Genomic DNA, 26,203 nt, shown 5'->3' on the forward strand with positions numbered 1-26,203 from the left:
CAAATGCGACAAATTTTATTCAAATCGGTTCAGCGGTTTTCTGAAGAACGCAATGCTGCGCTTCACATGTACCCAAACAGGGAAATCGAAGTTCGGCCTGACCAAGTTTGCTTTTGTGCACGCAGCTTTTTTGAAAAAATCAAGTTAATCGAACATCGTTGTGACGAAAACAAAAAGGGCTTCGGTGTTTCAACTTGTTATTCTTCGGTATCCCCAATAACGCATCAGAAACGTGGTGACCATCTGAAGCAATTGAAATGTGTTCGATAGTTATTGTAATTGCACTGCAGTAATGTATAATTGAACGCTCGCACCACCTTCGTTTTTAAAGAGGCCCTGAACCACCCCTTTGGCGTGGTGAAATAACAAAGTGAGCATCTGCTGTTGCGAACACGTCAGCCAAGTTTTGCGGTCGTGCACGGGGCGTGGAGCTCGCAAGCGCATCGCCAACTCGCATTTCTCTCAAAAGGCCACTTTTCAACTGAAGGCCCTCACTCTCCTTACGTGCACTATTTCGTCATCGGACGCACTATTTCGCCATTGCTTTAAACGGCTTCTATTGGCCGATAGCTGGCATCAAGCTGAGGTCGCCGGCGTAGGTACCGCGGCCACCGCGGCGTGCCGCCACGAGTCCACTGGCTAAGCGCACTGCGGCTTGCTGTGGACAACCGCGTTTGGCTTACGTTGAGCGCTTCGTGGGCATCACAAGCGGAATTCGTGGCGTCTACGTTAACATCCAAAATGAAATTTGAACTGTGCGCCAGTGTAACATTTAGATGGCGGAGCGTTTTGGGCACGCCCCACTGCCGGATAGCCTTCGCAGTGCAAGGCTGTGAAGCAGGAACGGGAGCTCAGCGGGGGCATGTGTTTGATTGCCACTAACTCCGCTTCTGCTGAACCCATTGCATTACTTTTGGGAGGAAAGTATTTTTGAAATAGTCTATATTCGCTAAAAATGCTTTTCTATACTTCGATAAAAAGTAGTTGAGGGCGTTTAAAGACACTAAGAGCAAATAGACAGACCGGTCATATTTACACCTACGTTTTGTATGCATACACATCCTGTTATAGAATACAGCTTTAATCTGAAAGAAACCTGATCGGCTATATTAAATCAATTTTTCTTTCAAAGAGGTATCACTAAGAAAAACCTTCTGGCATTCACAAAACCTTTAAATGCCACTTTGAAACTCAATGTTGACAGACTGCGAATTTATAAGTCGGTGTACGTGTACGAGGCCGCTTCTGACACACTAATGGAATTGGCAAGACAGCTGGCGCAGAGCTGGAAACAGTGGACATCCGTAAATCACTCTTCTTTACGTGCCGTCAGCGCAGCAAAGTAGTTTTCCTTATCATTTATTGGCATACGTAACTTAATTCCGAAGCGCACCGAAGTCTGTTGCTCTTTAGATAATATCGATTGTAACATTGTGCTACTAACCCGAACGTGGTTACATTCAGATATTTCAGGCTATGAAGCGTTGTGGGGCGCTGTTGATTATCTACGAGACACGAGATAGATAGTAGGAAGCGCGACTTCCCCCTATGTTGGGCACGTTTCGGATCACCATGCTTTCGACCTTCATTAATCTATACGATTTTCGTGAAGTCAGCTTGCAAACATTGCAGATTTCGCAGCCTGATTCATATTACAGAGCTCACTGGGCTCGTTTTTCTATTGAGCAGGTTGTTTGATCGCAAACTAACAACACCCCACCAAATGTGCCCATCTGTAGGTTCCTTCCGTCTCTGGGAAATTAAAGTCCCTTCAAATTGTGTTTGGCGATACTACGCCAAATGAAGCAAAGAACATCCTCGAATGCACTTTAAATGGTCCAGTGCACGTTGTTTTAAGAAATTTTCAGACAAACACTGTCATTACAAACGGTGTGTTGCAATCTGAAGATAAAGTCCAGCACCAATATATTATCCATTGTTCGCAAATGATATTTACTTCGACTTCTTGACTTAGCAACCACCTTTTTAAACAACTAGCGCCATTCTAGTCCTCGGCAACGTAGCCCGCCAGTTGTGCTTGGTTATAACAGTGTTCTTGTCTCTGTGCTCACCGCACGACTCGTGAATCGAGTCTACCTCTCGATTCACGAGTCGCGCACCCTCTGTTCACGGATTATCCCTCATTCAAGCCCCGTCCAGTCGATCTAAATCTCTGGCCACAGGGATTTATTTCTGAATAACGGCCAAGATAGCTTCACCAGGGTGTCTATATGTGTGTTCAACATTTCAACTTCTACTAGTGGCCTAATCATAATAGTTCTATAGTCATGGGCACAAAGCTGAAGCAGCCCATATGCGAGGGTGTCAATTTAAATGAAGCTCCCTGCGCGAATTGTACGCCTGAACTTATACCACTCATGCTCCTTGACATCATTACTCGGATTTATGATGTATTTGAACACGATGCATTGTTTGTGACAGTCAATTTTGTCAGTAAAAAATAAACGTGCGACGGTGACTGCAATAACGACGCGGCCTGTTCTCGCTTGGATTTTACTTACCCTAACTAAATCGAACCTTCTATAAAAATAAAGCTAAGGAAAAGGCGCGCACTCGTTCCCCCTTCAACCGCGCACATTCGTAAAACTGGAGTGGGTGAACGCTTCAGTCACAAACAGCAGGCGGTACACGAGTTCTGGCAGCTCATGATAGCAGCGCGAAACGACAGGGAACCTTCTGTGCGATATTCGGACAAATGATTTTTTTTCGTCTTAATCGTACGCAGAGTTTTTGTGATTTTCAATATAGCGTTTTCTCAGCAGGTAATCGCGCAGTTGGAGTTAGGTAGTCCAGTACGGCGTTGCTACAGTGTGGCAAGCCCAGCTGTCTGTTTGCAGCAGTGGCGTGTTAGTATCGAGGACTCGTTGGCCGTCGTCGAGAATGCGCTTTTTTTAAAGTAAACTCGGCGATAGACTGTAAGGACTGCGTTCCTTGTCAGCCACTTTAGAGCTATTGGATCTACTACGCCTTGTTCGGAATTAGGCGCTGTGTCGAGCCTCATGGACGGGCGGTAAAGGCACCGTCTATCAATTTCCGACAAAACTGTGCTCGTGCGAGCCCTTCGTCTACTGCTGGATTTTGTTCTGTAATCGTACGCTGGTCCGCTCACCTACAGTATATACGCGAAGTGCACTAAGATTGGTAATCAAGTCTTCTAACTTTTTTCTTACCCTACCCTTTGATCGACAGCTTTTCGAGACGTTGTTAAGCATGCCCGTCGGAAGTCTTACACGATCAATGCTGTGCACCGTAAAAAATGAAGACTACATTAAGACTGGCTTCTTTCTGAACAACCGATCAGCTTACTGTCAGTTGCCTACAAACTATTTACTAAGGTAATCGCAAATAGAACAGGAACACCTTAGACTTCTGTCGAGCAAAGGACCAGGCAGGATTCCGTAAAGGCTACTCAACAATAGACCATATTCACACTATCAATCAGGTGATAGAGAAATGTGTGGAATATAGCCAACGCTTATATATAGCCTTCATTGATTACGAGAAAGCGTTTGATTCAGTCGAAACATCTGCAGTCATGCAGGCACTACGGAATCAAGGTGTAGACGAGCCGTATGTAAAAATACTGAATGATATAGCGGCTCCACAGCCACCGTAGTCCTCCATAAAGAAAGCAACAAAATCCCAATAAAGAAAGGAGTCAGGCAGGGAGATACGATCTCTCCAATGCTATTCACAGCGTGTTTACAGGAGGTATTCAGAGACCTGGATTGGGAAGAATTGGGGATAAGAGTTAATGGAGAATACCTTAGTAACTTGCGATTCGCTGATGATACTGCCTTCCTTAGTAACTCAGGGGACCAATTGCAATGCATGCTCACTGATCTGGAAAGGCAGCGCAGAAGGGTGGGTCTAAAAATTAACCTTCAGAAAACTAAAGTAATGTTTAACAGTCTCGGAAGAGAACAGCAGTTTACGATAGGTAGCGAAGCACTAGAAGTGGTAAGGCAATACAGCGACTGAGGGTAGGTAGTGACCGCGGATCCGGATCGCGAGACTCAAATAATCAGAAGAATAACAATGGGCTGGGGTGCGTTTGGCAGGCATTCTCAGATCATGAACAGCAGATTGCCATTATCCCTCAAGAGAAAAGTGTATAACAGCTGTGTATTACCAGTACTCACGTACGGGGCAGAAACCTGGAGGCTTACGAAAAGGGTTCTACAAAAATTGAGGACGACGCAACGAGATATGGAAAGAAGAATGATAGATGTAACGTTAAGGGATAAGAAAAGAGCAGATTGGATGAGGGAACAAACGCGAGTTAATGATATCTTAGTAGAAATCAAGAAAAAGAAATGGGCATGGGCAGGACATGTAATGAGAAGGGACGATAACTGATGGTCTTTAAGGGTTGCGGACTGGATTCCAAGGGAAGGAAAGCATAGCAGGGGGCGGCAGAAAGTTAGGTGGGCGGATGATGCTGAGAAGTTTGCAGGGACGACATGGCCACAATTGGTACATGGCCGGGGTAGTTGGAGAAGTATGGGAGAGGCCTTTGCCCTGCAGTGGGCGTAACCAGGCTGATGATGATGATGATGATGATGATGACGACGACGACAGCGCATACATAGACAAGGGACCAAAAGAAAGACGAAGACAAGTGCGGTTTTCGTTTTTCGGGGAAGGTGATCGTGCAGCTGCAGCTACCACCGGGCTCGAGAAGATGAATGGTTCCATTAAAGCATTTAATGATAACGCCTATGCACTGGTGCTCCGATACTGCACAAGTGCCTTGTTAGCGTGCAGTTGTATCATTGCATCAGCTGGTGCACCTGAACAGGATAAGTAAGGCCACCGCTAACACAATGAGATAAAACCTGATAAATTCTAGGCAACTGCCGCCTGTCTGGGATCTCTGGTCGTTTCGCAGTAAACATTACTGCACTAGTAGAATAGTGACTACAGACGAGCTTATATTATATTTTGACTTATCGACAACTGAAAGAAGGTGCGAATTTAACGATTTCATGGAGTTTTGCTCACTGTCCTGGTTTCTCAAGCGAGTAGTCAGGTTCATTCTTTCGTTTCTGGTGGAACTTTAAGGCAAATTCTAAGGCAGCCGTAGAAACATCGTTATCAGGATCATGACGCCACGTCGATTGCGCATAATTATAGTGCAAGTGTTGAGTGTGTTCAAATAAAAGCTGGGTTGCGCACTCAGTTTCCTGTAAATTGTCTGTTGTGACTGCTTTCCTTGGACTTTTTTATGGGTCATTTAACTGCACTACCACTGGCGCAATTTGCTTTGAAGCTTCTTTTTTTCGTTATGGTCAAGGCGAAAAGTAATTTGCGCGCTTTACAAGGTCGGTGTTTGCTGTGGCATCTCTTCTTGCGTTAAGGTTTTGTGCTGATATGGCCTTAAAGTTTAGGCGTAAATAATGGCGCAATCTCAGGACATGAACGCGTGCAGCGTACGTTCGCAGGTGCCGCTTCAAATGCTACTCGTACGGTTGAATTGCTACTGCCAGTGGAGGCCCCTCACACAGTGCAATGCCTAACATGCCTGTAATAATGAGGCAGGTTAGAGTCCTAGCCAAATTTTCCTGGCTTTTGTTCTTGTTTAACATTGCGCACACCATAATGCAATAGATGTGTGGATATTTGTCTGTGTACCTAGACACAGTGATAACGTTAAGGAATCCGTCCTCTTCACCTTAAGGTTAGTGTGATCCTTGCAGATCTCTCACTTTTCTGTCTGGAAGCAGAGCACCTTGCGACGTAAAATGATTGCTGCGTAGTCGAGCAGTACTAAAGATGTTCTCGATGTCGCAGCAGTAAATACCGTGGCTCATCTGCAGAAGGAACTTCCCTCTCCAGTTGAAGAAACTATTGTACAGGCACCCCGACAGGTTCTTCCTGTGACTGAGTAATGCTACAGGTAGTCTTCGTCCGAATTTTCCATGCTACCATCCTACTCACCTTCAACGATGGCTGGAGATGCTGCTGCAGTGGTTTTGTCATCCTGGCCTCGCTTTTTCTTTGAGACACAAGGTGTGCATGCTGGACGCTTCATGTGTAGGTGGGCTGTTTGAGTCGCCGTGGAGGTCAAAACTCCAGCAAGCGCTTTTACAGAATTTGCTGCATTCATTAAAGAAAAACATTTAGTGCTATTCTTTTTGTATACATCGTACGCCAGGCAAAGAAAATGATAAAGATGCACTGTGCCACTGGGGAGTACCCTTCGGGCGTTTCATGGGCTTCTCACTCCATACAACTTTTCTAGTTTTCGTTTCTTGTGTGATTTTGCTTTCTAAGAAAGTGCACGCACTACCTGTAAAACAGCACTGATGAAACATTCCAGGTAATATAGCAATAAATAGAGGACTAAGTAAACAATACAATATGCTGCTCGCACTCTGCGCAAAGACAACATCTAAATTCCATTCTCGGCGTCTTCAGCCTTAAAAAGGGCTGGTTTCGTTCCACATTTTACGGGCTTCAATCTCTGTGGAATCTCTCTGCAGCCCAGTTAAACATAATTTTCTTTGCCCCTATGAGATTTTCCTTTCTAGAGGCTGCATCTTGGTATTAATTTTACGGCGAAGCTGTATATGGCGAGCCGGTTGGTTGGTTCGTTCGTTCGTTCGTTCGTTCGTTCGTTCGTTCGTTCGTTCGTTCGTTCGTTCGTTCGTTCGTTCGTTCGTTCGTTCGTTCGTTCGTTCGTTCGTTCGTTCGTTCGTTCGTTCGTTCGTTCGTTCGTTCGTTCGTTCGTTCGTTCGTTCGTTCGTTCGTTCGTTCGTTCGTTCGTTCGTTCGTTCGTTCGTTCGTTCGTTCGTTCGTTCGTTCGTTCGTTCGTTCGTTCGTTCGTTCGTTCGTTCGTTCGTTCGTTCGTTCGTTCGTTCGTTCGTTCGTTCGTTCGTTCGTTCGTTCGTTCGTTCGTTCGTTCGTTCGTTCGTTCGTTCGTTCGTTCGTTCGTTCGTTCGTTCGTTCGTTCGTTCGTTCGTTCGTTCGTTCGTTCGTTCGTTCGTTCGTTCGTTCGTTCGTTCGTTCGTTCGTTCGTTCGTTCGTTCGTTCGTTCGTTCGTTCGTTCGTTCGTTCGTTCGTTCGTTCGTTCGTTCGTTCGTTCGTTCGTTCGTTCGTTCGTTCGTTCGTTCGTTCGTTCGTTCGTTCGTTCGTTCGTTCGTTCGTTCGTTCGTTCGTTCGTTCGTTCGTTCGTTCGTTCGTTCGTTCGTTCGTTCGTTCGTTCGTTCGTTCGTTCGTTCGTTCGTTCGTTCGTTCGTTCGTTCGTTCGTTCGTTCGTTCGTTCGTTCGTTCGTTCGTTCGTTCGTTCGTTCGTTCGTTCGTTCGTTCGTTCGTTCGTTCGTTCGTTCGTTCGTTCGTTCGTTCGTTCGTTCGTTCGTTCGTTCGTTCGTTCGTTCGTTCGTTCGTTCGTTCGTTCGTTCGTTCGTTCGTTCGTTCGTTCGTTCGTTCGTTCGTTCGTTCGTTCGTTCGTTCGTTCGTTCGTTCGTTCGTTCGTTCGTTCGTTCGTTCGTTCGTTCGTTCGTTCGTTCGTTCGTTCGTTCGTTCGTTCGTTCGTTCGTTCGTTCGTTCGTTCGTTCGTTCGTTCGTTCGTTCGTTCGTTCGTTCGTTCGTTCGTTCGTTCGTTCGTTCGTTCGTTCGTTCGTTCGTTCGTTCGTTCGTTCGTTCGTTCGTTCGTTCGTTCGTTCGTTCGTTCGTTCGTTCGTTCGTTCGTTCGTTCGTTCGTTCGTTCGTTCGTTCGTTCGTTCGTTCGTTCGTTCGTTCGTTCGTTCGTTCGTTCGTTCGTTCGTTCGTTCGTTCGTTCGTTCGTTCGTTCGTTCGTTCGTTCGTTCGTTCGTTCGTTCGTTCGTTCGTTCGTTCGTTCGTTCGTTCGTTCGTTCGTTCGTTCGTTCGTTCGTTCGTTCGTTCGTTCGTTCGTTCGTTCGTTCGTTCGTTCGTTCGTTCGTTCGTTCGTTCGTTCGTTCGTTCGTTCGTTCGTTCGTTCGTTCGTTCGTTCGTTCGTTCGTTCGTTCGTTCGTTCGTTCGTTCGTTCGTTCGTTCGTTCGTTCGTTCGTTCGTTCGTTCGTTCGTTCGTTCGTTCGTTCGTTCGTTCGTTCGTTCGTTCGTTCGTTCGTTCGTTCGTTCGTTCGTTCGTTCGTTCGTTCGTTCGTTCGTTCGTTCGTTCGTTCGTTCGTTCGTTCGTTCGTTCGTTCGTTCGTTCGTTCGTTCGTTCGTTCGTTCGTTCGTTCGTTCGTTCGTTCGTTCGTTCGTTCGTTCGTTCGTTCGTTCGTTCGTTCGTTCGTTCGTTCGTTCGTTCGTTCGTTCGTTCGTTCGTTCGTTCGTTCGTTCGTTCGTTCGTTCGTTCGTTCGTTCGTTCGTTCGTTCGTTCGTTCGTTCGTTCGTTCGTTCGTTCGTTCGTTCGTTCGTTCGTTCGTTCGTTCGTTCGTTCGTTCGTTCGTTCGTTCGTTCGTTCGTTCGTTCGTTCGTTCGTTCGTTCGTTCGTTCGTTCGTTCGTTCGTTCGTTCGTTCGTTCGTTCGTTCGTTCGTTCGTTCGTTCGTTCGTTCGTTCGTTCGTTCGTTCGTTCGTTCGTTCGTTCGTTCGTTCGTTCGTTCGTTCGTTCGTTCGTTCGTTCGTTCGTTCGTTCGTTCGTTCGTTCGTTCGTTCGTTCGTTCGTTCGTTCGTTCGTTCGTTCGTTCGTTCGTTCGTTCGTTCGTTCGTTCGTTCGTTCGTTCGTTCGTTCGTTCGTTCGTTCGTTCGTTCGTTCGTTCGTTCGTTCGTTCGTTCGTTCGTTCGTTCGTTCGTTCGTTCGTTCGTTCGTTCGTTCGTTCGTTCGTTCGTTCGTTCGTTCGTTCGTTCGTTCGTTCGTTCGTTCGTTCGTTCGTTCGTTCGTTCGTTCGTTCGTTCGTTCGTTCGTTCGTTCGTTCGTTCGTTCGTTCGTTCGTTCGTTCGTTCGTTCGTTCGTTCGTTCGTTCGTTCGTTCGTTCGTTCGTTCGTTCGTTCGTTCGTTCGTTCGTTCGTTCGTTCGTTCGTTCGTTCGTTCGTTCGTTCGTTCGTTCGTTCGTTCGTTCGTTCGTTCGTTCGTTCGTTCGTTCGTTCGTTCGTTCGTTCGTTCGTTCGTTCGTTCGTTCGTTCGTTCGTTCGTTCGTTCGTTCGTTCGTTCGTTCGTTCGTTCGTTCGTTCGTTCGTTCGTTCGTTCGTTCGTTCGTTCGTTCGTTCGTTCGTTCGTTCGTTCGTTCGTTCGTTCGTTCGTTCGTTCGTTCGTTCGTTCGTTCGTTCGTTCGTTCGTTCGTTCGTTCGTTCGTTCGTTCGTTCGTTCGTTCGTTCGTTCGTTCGTTCGTTCGTTCGTTCGTTCGTTCGTTCGTTCGTTCGTTCGTTCGTTCGTTCGTTCGTTCGTTCGTTCGTTCGTTCGTTCGTTCGTTCGTTCGTTCGTTCGTTCGTTCGTTCGTTCGTTCGTTCGTTCGTTCGTTCGTTCGTTCGTTCGTTCGTTCGTTCGTTCGTTCGTTCGTTCGTTCGTTCGTTCGTTCGTTCGTTCGTTCGTTCGTTCGTTCGTTCGTTCGTTCGTTCGTTCGTTCGTTCGTTCGTTCGTTCGTTCGTTCGTTCGTTCGTTCGTTCGTTCGTTCGTTCGTTCGTTCGTTCGTTCGTTCGTTCGTTCGTTCGTTCGTTCGTTCGTTCGTTCGTTCGTTCGTTCGTTCGTTCGTTCGTTCGTTCGTTCGTCTGTCTGTCGGTCGCCTATACACCGAAAACTCCTATAGCGACAGACACTGACTCATCTAGTTTAGATCACACATGTTGTGAACACAGGACCGATTAACTCGCCAAATTAGGCCTTCAAAATAATAACTCCGGTATGTTAGACGCTTCGCTGTGTATCGTTATGCGTGGTGTCACTAAGTATTTGACTGGGAAAAAAATTAGAATAAGACGCGGAATACCTTTCCCGTTCACATCGACCATCCTAATGGTGTGCGCCCTGCACGGATTGAGCGCTTGTCTGGAACGTAAATTTTACCGCCATAATTGTTGTGTGTTTTTCATCGTGTGGTTGATATCATGAGCGCTGTTGGGGACCAGTTCAGAAGCGGTCGCTCGCGGTGACACAGCGGCGGCAAAGCAGCTGAGGCGAAAGAGTGCATACGTGAGCGGCGATGACGGCGGCAGGCGGCGCTTGCTGAATATATTACGCGGTCGTGTCGTCTGAAGAACGGCTTTATCCCCTCTCTCAAAATGGGCCGTCACCGTAAAAGTCGCCTCAAGATGGGGGCCACCGGAGAGAAAGAAGAAAAAATATGTGAGCGGTATGAGCGTTAGTGAACGACTTTTTTTGTTCCTGCTCGGACCAGCCTCCGAGCAGCGAGCAAAGGGATGAAGGAAAGAGGGAGGCGCCTAATGAACGCCGAGTGATTTACTGACTCGGTTCTGCGGGCACTGCCGCATCGATCTGGTGCTGCCGCGCAAACATTTGGCCCGTGTCCCGTTTAAGTCCACTTTCATCCCTGCCGCTCTTTGGGTATGGCCTTGCTCGGGCGCAGGCTAAGCGCGTCGTTGTTGGTGGACCTGCTGGGAATGTTGGGGATGTCCAAGTGTGCCTGTAAAATAACCGATGTCTCTGGACTCTCAATCAGTGACATCCGTTAAAAATTGCTCACTGTAACCTGAAAACCTACGTAATATTAGCTATTTTGTACTGATTGAATCTTAACTGCAGCAAACAGCAAACGACCAGAAAGCATGACGAGAAAACGGAAACAGCAGGAATCTATCTAGGGAAATTTTTGTTGGGAAACGTCGCATTATAGAGACGGCCCGTGCTTGCGTCACGTCACTTCGAAGAGTCGCAGGTGGTACGCGGCATACAAAGCATACGCATATGAATGTCTTGTGGCGTCGCACCGCTTGTGACATAGCGTGTGGAACAGGCGTAGAGTGCGGGCCTCTGTCTATATTATAATTTTTCCTGAACAAAGTTTCTCTTGACAGCGCCCGTAGTCTTTCCGTTTTCTCGCCACGCTTTCTTTCTAATCGTTGGTTTTGTGCTGTGGCCAAGGATGAGTCACTGCAGCCACAGCTGCCGGCATCGCGCGACGGCAGCTATGGCTTCGGCTGCGCTGCGCGTCCGCGCGGATGCTTCTCATAACGCGCTCACTTGCAATGAAACTTCTGTGGCCCACTGCAACTACCATAAAGGGCTACGCTGTCTGCAACTATGGGGCACTGCCAGCGCTTGTTTTTGATGATATTGCCGTGTGCGAAGGAGCACAGCAGCGTAGTCCGCGACATTTCGCCGAATGCCCTTTCGTCGAAGGTAGTTTCAGCGAAGGCCGTTTCATAGCAGGTCGTTTCATCGAGGCCCGTGTCCGTTTCAGATGGCCGTTTCATGAAACACGTTTCATCCAACACTGTTGAATTGAAACTGCCTTGCCCAATTTCCCCGAAAATGTTGTAGTCAGCGCCGTTTCCTGGAACGTGCTCTAGCCACTTGACAAAGGTCAGGCTGAAGTCGCGTGCCTTAACTAAAGTTAAAAATAAATTCTAGGTGACACATGAAATGTCAAGAGGCGGTCACTGTCATTTGAAAACTTGAATCGGTGCAATATAAGAGACGCAGTGATGGAGCACAAGACGGCCCTTAGTTTCAATTGCAGGCCAACTACGGGTAGAATGAAGTTTTGGACCGCTTAATTAGCCTTGTTTCAAATATCGCAGCCTCCACTTGTAATTCTACGTTGAAAAAAAAAACGAGTGAATGCGTAACGCGAAGCTCGCAAACTATAGATGTTTTCATAAAGAAACTGCTCATTTCACCCGCCACACATGAGGCCTAACCCAGAACGTTGATAACCAGAGCTTCCGCGTGATCTGCGAGATGATGCGGTACGCGGTGGGATTCGCGTCATGTACGCCGGTTGCGCGTGTCATCTGCGAAGAGGCCGTTAATAAGGAAATTAAACACTTGCCAGCCCTGCAGCTCTAGCTAGATTGATTGGACTATGTGTACTACTCGTATAATCTGTGTGGCCAAAGTGAAGTTTCGCACTCGGCCTTTAAAGAGCCCCCTCACCAGGTTTGGGCCTTGCAAGCAGGCAAGTGGCGCGCGTATATGACGCGGTGTCAATCAGGTTTTCAAAGTGTCAAATTGCTGCATGACGCAAAAGCAGTTAAAATTTCAAACAAAAGCCCACGCGCCTCTACTATCAAGGGAGCAATGAGAGTGAAGGTCACACAAACACAGTGCCCCTACGTCAGATGCACTGCCTGCAACGTCACAGATTAGGGTCTGTCACTTGGGTAAGTCATTTAATACAGAACGCGCAATACTGCCGCTACAAGTTTGCCGTGTAGCAAAGCAGGAAGACAAAGCGGGCAGGGGGGGAGGGGGAGGCTTGTGACAAAAACGTGACGCGGCCCATCGGCTGCGGTATGCAAGAAGGCAGGAAAAGAATGCCCCTTGAGGGCGCTAGTACACGGAAATTGACAGAGAGCCTTTTTTGGTAGTGAAGTTGGCTCCCTGAGAATCCCGAATGTTGGAATAAAGTTTGATTTCTAGCTTGCCTACTGACATCATAGGGACACTACATGTCAATCTTCCCTATCAGGTATAATATTGAACCAATTTGAAAACTTGCGATAAAACGCTCCCAGGACAGTGTCCTATAGCTTACAGCTTATAAGAAAAATTTCCCATAGAACCTGGTAACGGGCTTTTTTAACATCTGCGTCAACCACGGATGCTTCAGCCAGGAGCGAACGTTTAAATCAGGAAACTTGTCTATGCCAATGACCAACACAATTAAATCCTTTTCTCGAAACGTTAGCTCCAGGGAGAGGAGTCTATGAAAATAAGAAACAAAAATAGTTTTGACAAACATTGCCAACTACCAATGCCAAGCGGGCTTTGTCACGTGATCGTTTTTGCTGCACTCGACATCACAAAAAAGACCAGGATACGAAATTTAAGATTTGCGCGTGAGGAAATCTAATTCCTTTGCACTAAGGGATACTGAAGGCGTGCTCACGCACATACTTCCCAAACGCGCAATCTCAGCAGCTTCGATTATCTCCCGTGTTATTTGGCTGCCATCTTTGCTCACAGTCTTGCAACTCTGAAAGAATGGCCGACATCCGCAATCTCTGCAATGTATCCCAAGGTGTCCGGCGACTGTTCTTGAAACGTTATAATCATGTTCCTTTAATCTTTCGTTTAAACATCGTCCAGTCTGCCCGATGTACTTTCTGCCGCACTGAAGTGGAATGGAATATACCCCTCCCTCAGTGCAGTCGACGAACTTCTTTCTGTGTTGTGTTTCACAGCCTCGTTTCTGTGTGGCACCTGGGTTAACCTTTGCACTGTACCTTTGACTGCACTGAGGGAGTGGTATATTCCATTCCACTTCAGTGCGGCAGAAAGTACATCGGACAGACTGGACGATGTTTAAACGAAAGATTAAAGGAACATGATTATAACGTTTCAAGAACAGTCGCCGGACACCTTGGGATACATTGCAGAGATTGCGGATGTCGGCCATTCTTTCAGAGTTGCAAGACTGTGAGCAAAGATGGCAGCCAAATAACACGGGAGGTAATCGAAGCTGCTGAGATTGCGCGTTTGGGAAGTATGTGCGTGAGCACGCCTTCAGTATCCCTTAGTGCAAATGAATTAGATTTCCTCACGCGCAAATCTTAAATTTCGTATCCTGGTCTTTTTTGTGATGTCGAGTGCAGCAAAAACGATCACGTGACAAAGCCGGCTTGGCATTGGTAGTTGGCAATGTTTGTCAAAACTATTGTTGTTTCTTGTTTAATTTTTTGTCGCTACCGCCCTCCCCCCTGACTATGAAAATAGAGGCAAAGAAGTCTGTGAACAAAAAAAATGCTGCCTGGACATCTTGACAATATGACAGCCCTTTAGGCACTTTGGGATGGCGAATTAAAAAAAAATTGCAAAATAAATCAGTTTACAACGTTTCTGTCGCAATCTCAGGGCAACCAAATACGGAGCGACGGCAAACAATCATAAGAGCATTGATGAACACAAGCAGAGACTGTATACTTAGAGCCTACTAAAATAACAAATAAAATACATGCGCAGAGGAGTCTCATTATTTCTATTTATGTAATGCGCAGTTCTCTATGATTACAAGTGAAGAAGTGAAAATCGTTACGCTCGTAGATGTTTCAAAGAAAAGGCAGAGTGTTTACCTATGTCCCTGTTTACCTATATCTAAGCGAACAGCCGGTACGACCCAGCTTTTCCTGTGTCCTGTAGTGTAACATGGAACTCTATTTTGTAAATGAGCTACTATGCGCGAATTATTTGTTATTTTAACACGAAAGTATTTTATGCGGGGTCCACCATCAACTTCCTGCAATGGATGTGACGTCGGCGCGAACACGTAAAACATAGTCTCTCTTGACAGGGACGGTGCTGGCGTCGAGCGAAGCACCGCGACACTAACGAGCGCCCACAGCGAGCGCTTCGGTAGGCTCGACGCAGCGCAGGCTCCAACGCGGTGGGGCCTGATGCAGGCGGCCTTATGCTGAGGTTACCACTCAGTTTCCGCACAACATGGTTTGTCTTTCGCGTCCTATTAGCCTGTGACGCCTCGTCACCTACGGAGCTTCAACATGCATCAGCAGTGCTTACACGCCGCCTACTGCTTCCCCTGCGATGTCACAAACTAAGAAAATTGCTGCGCTAAGCGGCGCAGAAGGGCAACAATATCGACGGGCGAATCTCGCTTCGGTCCGGCGAGAGACACGCTAGCGTGAAGCAGAACGCCTTCGCGGCGCACGCTGCCAAATCTTCCTGCGCATTGCCGAGCGCGTCGCAACTGGCTGCGCAAGGCGGAGTCGGACCAATATGCCGCACCTTCGCCAAAGCGACTCGGCAGCAGGACGCTGCGCGCCAAGCAAACCTGCAACAGCTTCTGTGAAGACACGTTTCACTTTCGTGTTCTACCGATTCTCATGAAAGAGGCACCAACCTTTTAGCCTCATTTTTCAATGTGGTGCTTAACTTATCTATACAGATTACATATTCAAATTTTTTCTGCAGTGCGAAACAAATCCGCCTTTGGAGACGGGTAAGGAAAATTATGAATAAAAGCCAACGTTCTTAGTTCGTTTTTTTTTTTTTGCACTCCATGATTGTGTGGTACATTTGAGTGGCGTGCAGCACCTCACACAAGACGACAATAATTAAGGTGTCAGTATAACAAGGAGTTATAGACTAGCAGTTTGATTTTTGTAAAACGCAAGTGTCGGAGCAACACCTCCTATATACTCAAGGCCTGCTCCCAGAATTGTGACGTCACGACCAATCGGCTGAGTCAAGAGCGCAGCTCCTGCGGCAGCGACATCACCCTGCTTGCTCTCTCCGCGGTCATTTCGCTTGGCTGTTAGGCTTCGTTGCTGCCGCTGAAAATGTGGTGTCTTTCTCGTGTGTGTGGTACCGTTCGTGTGTCTTGTGCTGCGCTTGTTATTCGGCCGTACCGTCTACTGTGGATATTTGTTCAAGTCGTCGTGTCGCGTACGATGCCGAACAAGTGTTGTGTGCCGGGATGCACCGGCAATTACGACACTGGGAAAAAAGTGCAAGTCTTTTCTTTCCCCAAAGACGAAGACACGCGAAAGAAGTGGATGCGGGCCATTCCACGAAAGGATTTCTCACAAACTGCATATACTAAGGTAAAACATTTATATCGATTATATTTATGCTGCTATTTTTCCTTAGCACGCATTCTTGTATGCAGGAGAATGCCATTCATGCTCGTACAGTTTGCAAACGATACGAAGTGTTGTGGATTTACCTCATTCCTGGCGTCGCTGTTGTTACTATCGCTTCTTTTCTGTGTGCAAGGGAATATTTTTCTGCAACGCAAAATTTTATCTGTGTAGGTATGCGCTGATCATTTCGAACCGCAATGCATCGAGAATACGACGGCATACACCGACTCGAGAACGGGAAAGGTGATAGAAGTGTCATTGCCTATGCCCCGTTTGCTACCGGGATCGCTACCGACTATATTTCCCGGCTGCCCTTCGTACCTTTCGAAGGTACGACAGACATCGAGAGCGGCGTCCGATGTCAAAAGGAGCCGGGGAGAAGCCTCTCAGCTTTCTCGTGCCCTTGAGGATTCCCTTGCTTCATATGCAGAGGAAAAGAAAAAGAACTGTTTTTCAACATTTCAAGAGATGAAAATATGTCTTCAAGCAGTTTCAGTACCAGAACCTTGGACAGTCATATATGGGAAAAGGTGCATAATGGGGGGTTCCTCAACATTGTAAACCAAAATGAACCGTTCCTGAAAGCCTCTGTGACTGTGTTTGAGGACCTGCACGTTAGTGCATTCTTTCAAGGCGCTTCAGTGAAGAGGCTTGGGAACAGTGCTGTGCCTGAAAGTGTTAATGAAATTAGTTCACTTCTGTTTATTTTGGAAAACCTGTGCATTCTTTCTAATGAAAACCAAAGTTGCGAGCACTTGTTGGCTGTCATAAATGAACGTCTTGGGAAAGCTTAAAGTAGTATAGCACACCATAAAAAAGAGAGTGTAAAATTTTTGAAGGACCAACTGTTGTTGCTCAGTTCAAATCGCATAAAGTATAGCGCACAGCTGATGGTGTATGCTTGCATTTTGTACACAATTTCAGCTCATGCTTACAGGTTTTTAAGGAGCACGGGCAAACTGACCTTGCCTCATCCAAGCACTATAAGGAAGGTATGCTCCTCCTTTCACATGTCTCCTGAAACAGAGGCCTCAGAGAGTACATTTCTGCAATATGTTGCCCACAGGTTCAAGGAGCTGAAACCCCATGAATACCATGTGATCCTGATGCTGGACGAAATACACATCAAGCCACGGCTTGATTACAACGGAGGCAGCATTTGTGGTGCGGCGGTCAATTCATGTGAAGCTGCAACATCAGCTCATGTATTCATGATACAGAGTCTCGTTAGTTCGTTTAAAGGAGTGGCACATATCCTTCCCGTAAAGACACTGAATTCTGACCAACTTCATAACATTCTGAAGAAAGTCATACTGCGCTTGGAGGATATAGGTTACAAAGTTGTGGCAGTTGTCTCCGACAACAATTCGCTTAACAGAAAGACCATGATGATGTTTTCACGACCGCATAAATTAAGAATTGTTTACCCGCATCGAGAAGATCCTTCACGACCACTTTTTTATGTGGTTGATGCTGCGCACCTATTGAAGAGGCTCTTCAATAGGTGCACAGCATCAACCACATAAAAAAGTGGCTCTTCAGAAGAGCATACGAAATAATTGGATAAATAAAGATATCCAGGCACGTGCTTGTTTTACCCTCATTTTGACCTTTCGAAAGACAGCGTACATCCAGATTCCATTCATTGCGCATCATTCAAAGATGTAAGAGGGCTGTACAAGCAAGAAGCAACAGAACTTTTGACGACTGGGTATGGATTAACCTCAAGGGCAATCAATCCAAGCAATTTGGAAGGCCAAAATGTGAAGCTGGCGTTACAAGTTTTCAATTCATTTTTAGCAGAAGGCCTGAGAGCTAAGAAAAATGCACCAGCCTTATATCATGCAGAATCCACAGCAGATTTCATCATGATTATTGTTAGATGGTGGAGCATTGTTAACGTAAAAACCCCTTTGAGGGGCATCCACAACCGCAACATATTTGAGCAACCAGTCTCACAAGCTGAAAATGATCCTAGAATTATTTTTCTTAATTCCATGATAACGTGGCTGGATGTTTGGGAATTCCTGAAGCATGATGCTGGAGTCATTACGAAAGAAACACTCACTGCATTGAGGCTGTCTGTGTACTCTCTTTCGGAGTTTGCAAAATACTGCTTGCAGGTGCTTGGCCACAGGTATGTCTTGCTTGGAAAAATTAAGACAGACTGCCTGGAGAGCCGCTTTGGGCAATATAGGCAGCTAGCAGGCAGCCAATGCCATATATCTGTGCGGCAGCTATATGAAAGTGAGGGACGAATCCGTCTGCAGAACACTCTGCCTGCAATCGCTGATGAGGACTTGCAGAACATTGAAATCAGCACCTCGAGCAGCACGCAGAGCACTTTCTCGATATCTGTTACCGAGAGTGACCTGAATGGTTTAAGCTCCCGCATGCCTGTCATTGCCTATGTTGGTGGATACTGTGCGCTTGCAGCATTGAAAAAACTAAAATGTGACAGTTGTAGGGAAAATATGGTCACTGCTAGAGAGCAGACTGAAACGGAGGATGATGATGGCATGCATTCATTAATCAGGCACTTAGACTGAGGCGGTTTGAAATTTCCCTCACCATTTGTTGTCACTACTCTAATGCATGCAGATGTGATTGTGAAGAGGCTTGCTGAGAAAAAAAATTGTGCAGAGTTCCTCAGCGGTTCCGACCAAAGGAAGCTTATCAGGACACTCATCGTTGAATCTTTGCCAGCGTATGATGAAATAATACCATGCATCAAAGGGCATACTTATGAGCAGTTAGCCAGTTTGCTAGCAAACTGTGCGGCTAACATACTTTTGAACAACCTTTGCAAGCAGAGGAATGACCTAGCACGTGTGGCAAAAGAAGAGAGCGCAAAAAAAGGAAAGCTCGTATCTTCACTGAAAAATAAATATTGGCATTTCACTCTCTTGCACAGCTAAATTGCATATTTTATGAATTTTCGGGTGGTAAAACAATCATTGTGAATTTCGTCAACTTATTGCTTTTTTCTGACTTACACCTGTGTGATCTGTATTCTGTACTGCTGACGGCAACTAAAAGCAATGCTTGCTGTGTACATTCGAGACCTGTCATATTTAACTGTATATAGACTTTTTTTTGCTGCTATAGGAATTTAGGCATACTTTGTGAACCCTACTATGCTGGGGTATAGTGTTTAAGGATTGAGCGCATTTGAATGCGCTTTGACGAACTGATAACTGCACATCATGCATTAAAGAATCGCTTTGTATCTAATTTCTGTTATGACACGTGAATGTTTTTGATATGTGCAGATCCCTGCTCCCTATCTGGGCGGCCTTGTATGTATGACTTCATGCAGCAATTTGAATTGCGTCTGATATAGGGCAGCATTACATTTTGGGGCACTCATTCTCTGGCGCTTAATTTGTAAACTGTGCCCTTTTAAATGCACATGTTGTATTGTGTTGATGTTATTGTGACTACAGCATTGTGAATACTCAGAATAAACGTTGCGCAATGCGGTTGTCATTTAAGTGTATTTTAACGAATGGGCTGATTATTCTGTTATTTAACATGGGCCTTGTTGAAAAACCTTGGCGAACGACCGAGCAAGTAGCGCACGTCGTCTTAATACTGCGAATAGGCTCGACAGCTTTCGCAACTGAATATCCCGGCCCCACTCAGGCTCCCCCTGTGCAATTGTTAATTGCTATTTATCTAATGCTAGCGCGGAACACAAAAGGGAGTCTGAATTGCTTTTAGAACGAAAGAAAAGCCAAGAAACCGAGCGGTATCACGCACTCAACGCATGAGTCGCAACGCGTCGCGCTCGAGAAGGGCCGGAGGGAGCCACCCGGCGCGGCGTGACATAGCTGACGTCACGTCACGTGAGGCGCAGGCCTTGACAAGTATAGGAGGTGTTGGTCGGAGGCGACCAATTATATCTTTACATGAGCTAGTCTTTTTTTTTTTTTTTTTAGAGCGCAGCTCTTAAGCGCCCGTTCCTGCGTTGAGCGTGAACGTTGTCGGCGTGACCGAACGAACGGGCTGAGCGAACGTTGAAAGAGCGAACGCGGAGCGGAGCGAGGCATGAAACGCGAAGAGAGCGCGAGGAGGAAAGCGGAGGAGGAGGCTACACTGAAAGCTTGGGGCGGAAAGTGGAGGAGGTGGGCATTGCGAAATCGTGAGAACAGCATTGCCGCTCGGCGGCGAGGACGGCTACGAGATGGCGCCAGAGTAGCGTCTTTTCACCGGTGGTATGCTGCGAGCGCGTCCAACGATAACATATATGTGAAAACAAAGCGCTGCACTAGCGAAATTATGTCTGCGCCGGCTGCTGTGAATTGTGCTCACGCGTCACACGCGCGCGACCTCCCGATTAGCAAGGCAGTCGCGCCACACTTCGCTCCGTTGACAACGTGCGGCACGAGACATTGTCCGCGCCCGCGAATATATCACCAAACGAAACCACGCATACCTAGAGCTGCGCTTGAATTTCACATTAGAAGTTATCATCGGCCATGTTTTTTTTTAATATCTGATGTGCTTATCCCCACGCGTATTCAATGAAGAACCAATGCCAGCGTATACAAACCTTTCGACAATTTCAATATTGCGGGAGTTCATTATAATGTTACCGTGTGGTGAAAATTTATTTTTTGGTTTAATGATACTGCAGCTTCTTTTTATTATATTTCATCCGCATTCCTTTGGTAACGGGCCATTTTTCTTTACTCGTTCATAGTGCTGTTGAAACATCAAATAAGTTCGTTTGTGTCATAACCTCAAAAACATAGACTACAATCATCAGCATACACGATACGCTTAGCGCTTGTATTAATGTTTTCCAAGTCATTAATATAGAGCTTGGATAACAGAGAGCCCATTGTTCTGCCCTGTGGTACACCACAAAGTAAAGGTCTCAAGTCACTGCTGGAGCTATTGATCCGTACTTTTTTTCTCGGCATGACTAGTAGGATTTGAGTAATGAAAAAGCAAGTCCGCGAGCGCAATAACAATAGAGTTTCTTGATCAGGATATGGTGATTCACTAAATCGAAGGCCTTCGAAAACACAATGAAAACACCAAGAACGAATGGTTGTTTTTATTCAAGCTGTTGAAGAATGTAATCTTTCTGCTCGAGCAAGGCCAATCCGGTTTATTTATTTCTACGGAAGCCAAATTGGGAAGTGAATATCAAAGAATCTAGGAAAATCTAATATACAAGAATTTTTCCAAGGCCTTCCAACATAGCGTTTAAAAAAGGTACAGGTCTGTAGTTTCCCAAATCATCTCTGTCAGCCTTCAGCGCGATCCACTATGAAGGTGCTGCTGCGATACTTGAAAGACACGGGACTTTCTGACAAATTGCAACTGTACACTGTGTGACGTAGGACTCTCTGGGGACACTGCGTAAGACTAGGAACGCCTTTGCGGGCTGCGTGACAGTGCCCAAAGAAATAGTTCGTGTGTACGTGCGTGTGTGTGTGTTTAGGTTTTTTTTCTTTTTTTATCCTTCTTTCTGTCTCACCTATTGCATCCCCTTGCCCCTCCCCCAGTACAAGGTAGCCAACCGGGGATAATCTCTGCTTAACCTCCCTGTTTTTCCTTTGCTTTTCTCTCTCTGTCTCTCTCTGTCAGCCTGTTCGTAAAGAACAGATACTCTTCCTGTCCGCATTTTGGTCGGGAAAGCTCCTGCTGTTAAGCATGAGTTAAATATATGTGTCAGAACTAGTGCGATACCACGAGCTTCTTGCTTGACCGGGTGGATGTGAACTATATCACTGTCTCAGCTACTGTTGTTATTTACTTATTTTTTATAACTGCTAAGACCTCTTCGGTCATCATAGGTGGCAGGTATAAGGAACGATTATTACGTACAGTGAAATGCTCGCTTGCTTCAATCAAGGTACCACACGGCATCATGTTAGTGAAAAAAACTATTAAAAGCATCAGCCAAAGGTTTGCCAGAGATTTCCTTGACATGTACATGAACGTTTAAGAGATGCGCATGTTTTTTTGACCAGAATGCAACAATATGTTTAACTTGACCAAAGGAAGTCTGATCGGTCGCCTTTAACACCCATGTGTGATGAATGATATTCTATCCGTGCTAATCTCAGCCTTTCCGTGAGCTTGTAACGGTTTTTCTTGAACTCTTTCCGGTATTCCGACGGTGAAGTTCTTTTAAATATTTTTGATACAGCTGATCTCTCTTTCTTTTTTATTTGTTCACGTACGTCTGGGGTAATCTAAAGTTTTCCGAATTTTAGGATTCCTCTTCTACGAGCGTATTCTTTGATATCAAGGTGAGCCCAGTATAAACTTTAAAACATGCCAAGAAATGCTCTGTAACCGTCATCAGCACCTTTAGTCTCGATGATATCCCTCAAGTATAGTAGAGCGTTATGGAACGCATCTAGAGCAGCGTCACTAAGCAGCTGGTGCAAGTTTTTTCTGACTGTAAGTAGCTCTCAATGCTGGGCTGTCCACACACACAAAAAAAAACGGAAGGCAGTCACTGATAAAGTCTGAGAGAGTACGTGTCACAAATATTTTTAAAGTATTCGTGTTGAAAAAGTCTGACGTAGAACTACAGTCAGTTGTTACTCTAGTGTGAACGGTCGCCATAGATTGAAACCATTGGATACTATTAGGTTATTGAACTCGCGAACTAAATACAGCATACTGATGGGCGACTTCAATGCCAAGGTAGGCAAGAAGCAGGCTGGAGACAAGGCAGTGGGGGAATATGGCACAGTCACTAGGAATAGCAGGGGAGAGTTATTAGTAGAGCTTGCGGAACAGAATAATATGCGGATAATTAATACCTTCTTCCGCAAGCGACATAGCCGAAAGTGGACATGGAGGAGCCCGAACGGCGAGACTAGAAATGAAATAGACTTCATACTCTGCGCTAACCCTGGCATCATACAAGATGTGGACGTGCTCAGCAAGGTGCGCTGCAGTGACCATAGGATGGTAAGAACTCCAATTAGCCTAGACCTGAGGAGGGAACGGAAGCAACTGGTACATAAGAAGTCGATCAATGAGTTAGCGGTAAGAGGGAAAATAGAGGAATTCCAGATCAAGCTACAGAACAGGTATACGGCTTTAACTCAGGAAGAGGACCTTAGTGTTGAAGCAATGAACGACAATCTTGTGGGCATCATTAAGGAGTGTGCAATAGAAGTCGGTGGTAACTCCGTTAGACAGGATACCAGTAAGCTATCGCAGGAGACGAAAGATCTGAACAAGAAACGCCAATGTATGAAAGCCTCTAACCCTACAGCTAGAATAGAACTGGCGGAACTTTCGAAGTGAATCAACAAGCGTAAGACAGCTGACATAAGGAAGTATAATATGGATAGAATTGAACATGCTCTCAGGAACGGAGCAAGCCTAAAGGCAGTGAAGAAGAAACTACGAATTGGCAAGAATCAGGTGTATGCGTTAAGAGACAAAGCCGGCAATATCATTACTAATATGGATGAGATAGTTCAAGTGGCTGAGGAGTTCTATAGAGATTTATACAGTACCAGTAGCACCTACGACGATAATGGAAGAGAGAATAGTCTAGAGGAATTCGAAATCCCACAGGTAACACCGGAAGAAGTAAGGAAAGCCTTGGGAGCTATGCAAAGGGGGAAGATAGCTGGGGAGGATCAGGTAACACAAGATTTGTTGAAGGATGGTGGGCAGATTGTTCTAGAGAAACTGGCCACCCTGTATACGCAATGCCTCATGACTTCGAGCGTACCGGAATCTTGGAAAAACGCTAACATAATCCTAATCCATAAGAAAGGGGACGCCAAAGACTTGAAAAATTATAGACCGATCAGTTTACTGTCCGTTGCCTACAAAGTATTTACTAAGGTAATTGCAAATAGAATCAGGAACACCTTAGACTTCCGTCAACCAAAGGACCAGGCAGGATTCCGTAAAGGCTACTCAACAATACACCATATTCACACTATCAATCAGGTGATAGAATAATGTGCGGAATATAACCAACCTTTATATATAGCTTTCATTGATTACGAGAAAGCGTTTGATTCAGTCGAAACCTCAGCAGTCATGGAGGCATTGCGTAATGAGGGTGTAGACGAGCCGTATGTAAAAATACTGAAAGATATCTATAGCGGCTCCACAGCCACCGTAGTCCTCCATAAAGAAAGCAAGAAAATCCCAATAAAGAAAGGTGTCAGGCAAGGAGATACGATCTCTCCGATGCTATTCACAGCGTGTTTACAGGAGCTATTCAGAGACCTGCATTGGGAAGAATTGGGGATAAGAGTTAATGGAGAATACTTTAGTTACTTGCGGTTCGCTGATGATATTGCCTTGCTTAGTAACTCAGGGGACCAAGTGCAATGCATGCTCACTGACCTGCAGAAGCAAAGCCGAAGGGTGGGTCTAAAAATTAATCTGCAGAAAACTAAAGTAATGTTTAACAGCCTCGGAAGGGAACAGCAGTTTACAATAGGTAGCGAGGCACTGGAAGTGGTAAGGGAATACATCTACTTAGGACAGGTAGTGACTGCGGATCCGGATCATGAGACTGAAATAATCAGAAAAAATAAGAATGGGCTAGGGTGCGTATGGCAGGCATTCTCAGATCATTATCCCTCAAGAGAAAAGTTTATAACAGCCGTCTCTTACCAGTACTCACGTATGGGGCAGAAACCTGGAGGCTTACGAAAAGGGTTCTACTTAAATTGAGGACGACGCAACGAGCTATGGAAAGAAGAATAATAGGTGTAACATTAAGGGATAAGAAAAGAGCAGATTGGGTGAGGGAACAAACGGGAGTAAATGATATCTTAGTTGAAATCAAGAAAAAGAAATGGGCATGGGCAGGACACGTAATGAGGAGGGAAGATAACCGATGGTCATTAAGAGTTACGGAATGGATTCCAAGAGAAGGAAAGCGTAGCAGGGGCGGCAGAAAGTTAGGTGGGCGGATGAGATTAAGAAGTTTGCAGGGACAACATGGCCACAATTAGTACATGACCGGGGTAGTTGGAGAAGTATGGGAGAGGCCTTTGCCCTGCAGTGGGCATAACCAGGCTGATGATGATGATGATGAACTCGCGAGAGCAGTGATTGGAAGGACTCATATGAACGTTGAAATGACCCGCAACTACAACAAATCACCGCGTGGTGGTCCATAACAAACAAAACACTGGGCCCTCGGCAGATGCAGATAGCATCTCCTAATCTGGGGTGCATATACTATATGAATCAAGTAGCAGATGCGAAAGAAATGGTTAATAATGGAGAGTTATGGTTATTAATTAAACACGCAGTAGAGATTCGACGAAACCGATGAGGATAGCTATAGGGTCTTGTCGGCACGGCATATCTTGTTTTGTTGTAGCGCAGGCTGAACGACAAGGACAACAGAAAGACACATTTCACACACACAGTGCTATCCATCTTTCGATGAAACGATGTTCGATGAAATGGCGTTCTATGAAATGGGCGGAACTAGCACAGCGCTGCTTCCAGCTAAAAACTAAAAACCTGAAGTTGAACTTACAAAAAGAGGTAATATCAACACTTCGAGGCTCCCAAACATGTTCTAAAAGAACTCTGAATTCGTACTGCATATGAGAGGCAATTTAGTCAGCTTGTATATCTTACAGCAGCTGTATAGCATAAACAGGAAGCAGTAGCAGAGAAATTCTGCAGAAAGGAGTGAACGAAAGGTATAACGATTAAATCAATGAAACCATTATTTGGAGAAGGAACGTTAAGAAGCACTTTGAGCGAATATGAAGTCAGATGTCACCGTGGTTTCCGAGTCGTTTTGTTTCCCGATAGCACCAGTTCACTTGTGCAACTTAGTGTTTCAAATGACCACTTTTCAAGCCTACCTAGAATTTACGTATATTTCACTTGGATTGTTCCTTCACATAGAGCTTTCTTAGAAAAGGCTAGCTGACCTATTTTAAAGCCTCAATTACAGAAACTTCTGCAGCTATTGTTCGACGAAAGTAGGAATAAATAGACGATGTGATGTCAAGGAAGGCGGTTAACTTACAGTCGTAAATCCCGTACTTCTCTTCAAAGCTGCCACGGGAAGTCAGCGTGTTTGTGACGTCCGGATCGCGAGTAAATATAAAAACAATGGACTCTTTTACCACCGAAAGGAAACTTTGGTGACCTGCAAACCTAAAACAAAAAGTAAAATAGGCGAAAGAAAGAAACGGCTGTCCGAAAAAGGACACTTACACCATCTAAACTCCGCAGATAAGCTCGAAATTTTGCAGGAAGACCGTGACGTAGGCAACATAGCAGGTAAGTTCGGCATATTCCTTTTTATTCGCTCTTCGTTTATTCTTTGAAGTATGTCACTCAGCAACACGCTCGTTAAAAAATTGATGAGGCAGGCCGTAGTGGCGGGCTCAGGATAAATTTTCACACCTGGGGTTCATTAACATGCACCGAATGCACTGTATAGGGATGTTTTTTTTTTGCATTTCGCCCCTATAGAAATGCGGCCACCCTGGCCGAGATTTGATGCCGCGGCCGCGT

The 26,203-nt window shown here is 45.8% G+C and overlaps 1 protein-coding gene across 5 annotated transcripts in view; it reads right to left on the bottom strand.

The window, feature by feature from the left end:
• Nucleotides 1-26,203, bottom strand: part of LOC129381795 (uncharacterized) — a 162,613-nt gene that overhangs the window by 128,070 nt on the left and 8,340 nt on the right. The window contains exon 2 of one of the 5 annotated variants that reach the window (XR_008609927.2): nt 5,962-6,120. The exons of the other annotated variants lie outside the window; for them this stretch is intronic. The gene's annotated coding sequence lies outside the window, so the exon portion shown is untranslated. The remainder of the gene's footprint in view (nt 1-5,961; nt 6,121-26,203) is intronic. 5 annotated transcript variants of the gene reach the window in all.

This window comes from Dermacentor andersoni, chromosome 1, assembly GCF_023375885.2.
Source record: "Dermacentor andersoni chromosome 1, qqDerAnde1_hic_scaffold, whole genome shotgun sequence".
NCBI lineage: Eukaryota > Metazoa > Arthropoda > Arachnida > Ixodida > Ixodidae > Dermacentor > Dermacentor andersoni.